The sequence below is a fragment of the Neofelis nebulosa genome, chromosome 4, assembly GCF_028018385.1.
Source record: "Neofelis nebulosa isolate mNeoNeb1 chromosome 4, mNeoNeb1.pri, whole genome shotgun sequence".
Lineage (NCBI taxonomy): Eukaryota > Metazoa > Chordata > Mammalia > Carnivora > Felidae > Neofelis > Neofelis nebulosa.
Genome location: NC_080785.1, coordinates 37,281,507 through 37,287,506, shown reverse-complemented (window position 1 = coordinate 37,287,506; position 6,000 = coordinate 37,281,507). Strand labels below are relative to the sequence as shown.

Below are 6,000 nucleotides of genomic sequence, written 5' to 3'. Positions count from 1 at the left end.
GCAGAGGCTAAAACTTCCAATAGTGGTGAGAGTGGACATTCCTGTCTTGTTGCTGACCTTAGGGGGAAAGCTCTCAGTTTTTCCCCATTGAGGATGATATTAGCATTGGGTCGTTCATATATGGCTTTTATGATCTCGACGTATGCTCCTTCTATGCCTACTTTCTTGAGGGTTTTTATCAAGAAAGGATGCTGTATTTGGTCAAATGCTTTATCTGCATCTATTGAGAGGATCATATGGTTCTTGTCCTTTCTTTTATGGATGTGATGAATCACATTAATAGTGATATTGAACCAGCCCTGCATTGCAGGTGTAAATGCCACTTGGTTGTGGTGAATAATTTTTTTAATGTATTGTTGGATCCGATTGGCTAATATCTTGTTGAGGATTTTTGCATCCATGTTAATCAGGGAAATTGGTCTATAGTTCTCCATTTTAGTGTGGTCTCTGTCTGGTTTTGGAATCAAGGTAATGCTGGTTTCATAGAAAGTTTGGAAGTTTTCCTTCCATTTCTATTTTTTCAAACAGCTTCAAGAGAATAGATGTTAGCTCTTCCTTAAATGTTTCATATATAGAATTCCCCTGGAAAGCCATCTGGCCCTGGACTCTTGTTTTTTGGCAGATTTTTGATTAATAATTTGATTTTCTTACTGGTTATGGGTCTATTCAAATTTTCTATTTTTTCCTGTTTCAGTTTTGGTAGTATATATGTTTCTAGGAATTTTTCCATTTCTTCCAGACTGCCCATTTTATTGGCATATAATTGCTCATGATATTCTCTTATTATTGTTTTTATTTCTGCAGTGTTGGTTGTGATCTCTCCCTTTCATTCTTGATTTTATTTATTTGGGTCCTTTCCTTTTTCTTTTTTATCAAACTGGCTAGTGGTTTATCAATTTAATTCTTTCAAAGAACCAGCTTCTGGTTTCATTGATCTGTTCTACTTTTTTTTTTTTTTTTTTTTTTTTTTTTTTTTTTTTTTTTTTGGTTTCAATAGCGTTAATTTCTGCTCTAATCTTTATGATTTCCTGTCTTCTGCTGGTTTTGGGTTTTATTTGCCATTCTTTTTCCAGCTCCTTAAGGTGTAAGGTTAGGTTGTGTATCTGAGATCTTTCTTCCTTCTTTAGGAAGGCCTGGATTGCTATATACTTTCCTCTTATGACCGCCTTTGCTGCACCCCAGAGGTTTTGGGTTGTGGTGTTATCATTTTCATTGGCTTCCATATACTTTTTAATTTCCTCTGTAACTTGTTGGTTAGGCCATTCATTCTTTAGTAGGATGTTCTTCAGTCTCCAACTATTTGTTACTTTTCCAAATTTTTTCTTGTGGTTGATTTCGAGTTTCATAGTGTTGTGGTCTGAAAATATGCAGGGTATGATCACGATCTTTTTGTACTTACTTAGGGCTGATTTGTGTCCCAGTATATGGTCTATTCTGGAGAATGTTCCATGTGCACTGGAGAAGAATGTATATTCTGCTTCTTTAGGATGAAATGTTCTGTATATATCTGTTAGGTCCATCTGGTCCAGTGTGTCATTCAAAGCCATTGTTTCCTTGTTGATTTTTTTTGACTAGATGATCTGTCCATTGCTGTGAGTGTGGTGTTGAAGTCTCCTACTATTATGGTTTTACTATCAATGAGTTTCTTTATTTTTGTGATTGATTGATTCATATATTTGGGTGCCCTCACATTTGGTGCATAAATGTTTACAATTGTTAGGTCTTCTTGGTGGATAGACTTCTTGATTATGATATAATGCCTTTCTGCATCTCTTGATACAGTCTTTATTTTAAAGTCTAGATTGTCTGATATAAGTATGGCTACTCCAGCTTTCTTTTGTTGATCATTAGCATGATAGATGGTTCTCCATCCCCTTATTTTCAATCTGAAGGTGTCTTTAGGTCTAAAGTGGGTCTCTTGTAAACAGCACATAGATGGATCTTGTTTTCTTATCCATTCTGTTACCCTATGTCTTTTGATTGGGGCATTGAGTCCATTGACATTTAGAGTGAGTACTGAAAGATATAAATTTATTGCCATTATGATGCTTGTAGAGTTGGAGTTTCTGGTGGTGTTATCTGGTCCTTTATAATCTTCGTTGCTTTTGTATTTATTTATTTATTTATTTATTTATTTATTTATTTATTTATATTTTCATCTTTTCTCCCCTGAGAGAGTCCCCCTTAAAATTTCTTGCAGGGCTGGTTTAGTGGTCACAAACTCCTTTCATTTTTGTTTGTCTGGGAAACTTTTTATCTCTCCTTCTGTTTTGAATGACAGCCTTCGTGGATAGATTCTTGGCTGCATATTTTTCTGATTCAGCACATTGAATATATCCTGCCACTCCTTTCTGGCCTGCCAAGTTTCTGTGGATAGGTCTGGTGCAAACCTGATCTGTCTTCCCTTCTTGGTTAGGGACTTTTTTTCCGTTGCTGCTTTCATGATTCTCTCCTTGCCTGAGTATTTTGTGAATTTGACTATGAGATGCTTGTTGATGGTCGGTTTTTGTTTTATATAATGGGGGTCCTCTGTGCTTCCTGGATTTTTTTTTTTTTAATTTTTTTTTTAACATTTATTTTTGAGACAGAGAGAGACAGAGCATGAACGGGGGAGGGTCAGAGAGAGAGGGAAACACAGAATCTGAAACGGGCTCCAGGCTCTGAGCAGTCAGCACAGAGCCCGATGCGGGGCTCGAACTCACATACCGCGAGATCGTGACCTGAGCCAAAGTCGGACGCTTAACCGACTGAGCCACCCAGGCGCCCCTGTGCTTCCTGGATTTTGATGTCTGTGTCTTTCCCCAGGTTAAGAAAGTTTTCTGCTATGATTTGCTCACATAATCCTTCTACCCCTATTTCTCCCTCTTCCTCTTCTGGGACCCCTATGATTCTGATGTTGTTCCTTTTTAATGAGTCACTGATTTCTCTAATTCTTAAATCGTGCTCTTTTGCCTTAATCTCCCTCTTTTTTTCTGCTTCATTATTCTCCATAAGTTTGTCCTGTCTATCACTGATTCTCTGTTCTGCCTCATCCATCCTTGCTGCCAAAGCATCCATCTGTGATTGCAACTCAGTTATAGCACTTTTTATTTCATCCTGACTAGTTTTTAATTCTTTTGCCTCCACAGAAAGGGATTCTAATCTATTTTCAACTGCAGCTAGTATTCTTATTATCGTGATTCTAAATTCTGGTTCAGACATCTTGCTTGTATCTGTGTTGGTTAAATCTCTGGCTGTCGTTTCTTCGTGCTCTTTCTTTTGAGGTGAATTCATTCATTTAGTCATTTTGAAGGGATAAAAGGGATTAATGAGGTAGAAATTTTAAAATTAAAAAAATTAAAATTAAAAAATATTAAAAATTAAATGCACACACACACACAAAAGCAAATAAATGATGCTAGATGCTAGGTGTGTTTTGGTCTGGATGTAGAAAGTGATTTGATAGATTAGAGAAAAAAGGGGGAAAGGAAAAATAAAGGAGATCATTTGAAATTTGAAAAATTGAATACACTGAAGTAGACTAAAATGAAATGATGGGAGTAGAAAAAAATTAAAGAAAAATATTTTTAATAAAAATTTTAAAAATATGATTTTTTTCTCTTTCTGTACTCAAGAAAAAAAAAGAAGTGAAAAAGAGAAAAAAAAGAAAGAAAGAAAATCGAATAGATGGACCTACTAACAGATTGAAATAGGACTGAAATTACTTCATTTTCCCCAGAAGTCAGACTATGAAGCACTTTATAGTCCATAAACTAAGCAGGTGGTGAGACCTGTGTTCTTCAAGAGCAAGGTTGGCCCAGTTGGCGGGGGGGGGCTTAGTGTAATGGCTCCGTTCTCCACTAGATGGAGCTGCTAGCCTTGGGGTGGAGTGTTGTGGTGCTCCTAGGTGCTTATGTGCATGCACTGGAGCAGTGAAAATGGCGTCACCCAGCTACCCAATCTCTAGTATCAGAACTCTGTTTTCCCTTATCAGCAATTGTGCACCTGTCCTCTGTCTTCAGCTTTTGTCCACTCCCCACTTTTTCACTGTCCATGACCAAGCCACAGGCAGTACCTCTTTCCCAAGTTTTGTCTCAGATGTGGCTGTTTTCCCTGGCCCCTTACTTCTTTCCCCCCCTCCCCTGACACCTTACTTCTGAAGGACTGTGGCTTTGACCTTTTCTGCCCCTCCGCAGGGGGGTCTCACTGAGCAATGGCCAAATGTCGGCTGTACCCAGGAACGCTTGCTGAACCCTGCTGCTGCCAGTGCCCTGAGACTGTGGCCAGGTGCCAGCTAGCCCCAGAAAAAGTTTGAGAAAAAGTATAGCAACAGCGTTTCAGGGATTATGGAAAATCACAACACACATCTGACACCAGGCTTCAACATTAATGACCTTGTTCCAGCACCAGCGAATGTGGCTGTTCTCTGGGGTCTGCTGGGACCAGGTGGCCTCAACAGTCTCTACCAAATGTCCTTCCAAGAGTGGAACCGCTTTTTCCCGTGTGACCCAAGAACCTCCTGGACCCCACTCCGCTCCTGGGGATTTTCCCTTCCCAGCAGAGCATCTCCAGGTATCAAGCTGCAGAGCTGCAGACTCTGTGCTCCCCTTGTTTACAGTCTTAATGGAATTTAAACCCTCTCCTTTCTCCTTTCTCCATTTTTAGTTTAGTCCCTATGGTTGTTTCCAATTTTCTACTTTATGTCCAGCTGCTTTTGGGAAGGGGTGCTTTTCCCGTATTCTTCCCCTGGTCTCCATCCTCTCTCCACCCACAAAAGTGGCTCCCTGCCCACTGCAGCCTCTCTCTCCTCAAGCTCACCTCTCCATGCCACATACCTGCTGAATTCTATGGTTCAGGTTGTGCAGATTGTTGTGTTAATCCTCAGATCAGTTCTCTAGGTGTGCTGGATGGTTTAGTGTTGGTCTGGCTGTATTTCATGGACACGAAACACAAAAAACTTCTATGCTGTTCTGCCATCTTGGCTCCTCCCTCCAATTCTTCTATTTCTTAATCATTGTAGTTTAATGACATGTCTAGGTGGTAAATTTCTTATTCTTTGATCTACGCAAAGATGGTTGACTCAGAGTTTTCTTTATTTGTGGTTATATGTTGTCTTTATATTTTCCTCCTTCTTTCTTCTTCTTCAGTGTCCCCACAAAGCTCAAATAATTAAATAATATGTACATAAAACAGGTACAACATTAAGCGGTCATCAAGATTGGGTTGTATTTGGGTAGAGGGGGAAAATACACCGTTTCTCTTTTTTTTATTTCTTCAAGTCTTAGACTTTCCAAGAAAAATGACAGAACTAGAAATAAATAATGCAAGCAATACCACCTTATTTAGCAAATAATTGATAAATAATAAAGTTAAACTTTTTACACTTGATCTTAGCCAAAAGGCCGAGAAGCGATAAAATTAAACTTTTTAAAGTTTATTTATTTTGAGAGAGAGAGGGAAAGAGAGAGAGAGGGAGGAAGGGGCAGAGAGAGAGGGAGAGAGGGAATCCCAGGCAGACTCTGCATGACAACAAAAAGCCTGATGCAGGGCTTGATTTCATGAACTGTGAGATCATGTCTTGAGCTGAGATCAAGAATCAGACACTTAACCCACTGATCCACCCAGGCACCACTACAATCACTTGATATTTATATGTCATTTAAGAAAAATGAGAACTGGTATAAAATATATATATAATTTATATATATATATATATATATATATATATATATATATATATATTTGTATATATATATATTTTGTATATATTTGTATACATATATGTATATATATTATATATACAAAATTATAAGAGATATATATTATATATATAATTATAAGATTCATATATATATATAAAGATACATAGAGTTATTAAAGATGAGTTTTAATAATTAGATATTCTTAGATTTAAAATTCTTTGAATAGGGTGAGCTTGAAACTAAAATAATTCTTCCTTTCACTTCATTACTTGAAGTATTATGCAAGGAAAAATTAAGAATCTGAAGTAGGAGAACAAGG

General features: G+C 37.7%; 1 pseudogene; it reads right to left on the bottom strand.

Annotated features, from left to right (window-relative positions):
• Positions 1-5,242: 5,242 nt before the first annotated feature.
• Positions 5,243-5,393, bottom strand: LOC131511277 (U2 spliceosomal RNA; annotated as a pseudogene).
• Between the last annotated feature and the right edge of the window lie 607 nt (positions 5,394-6,000).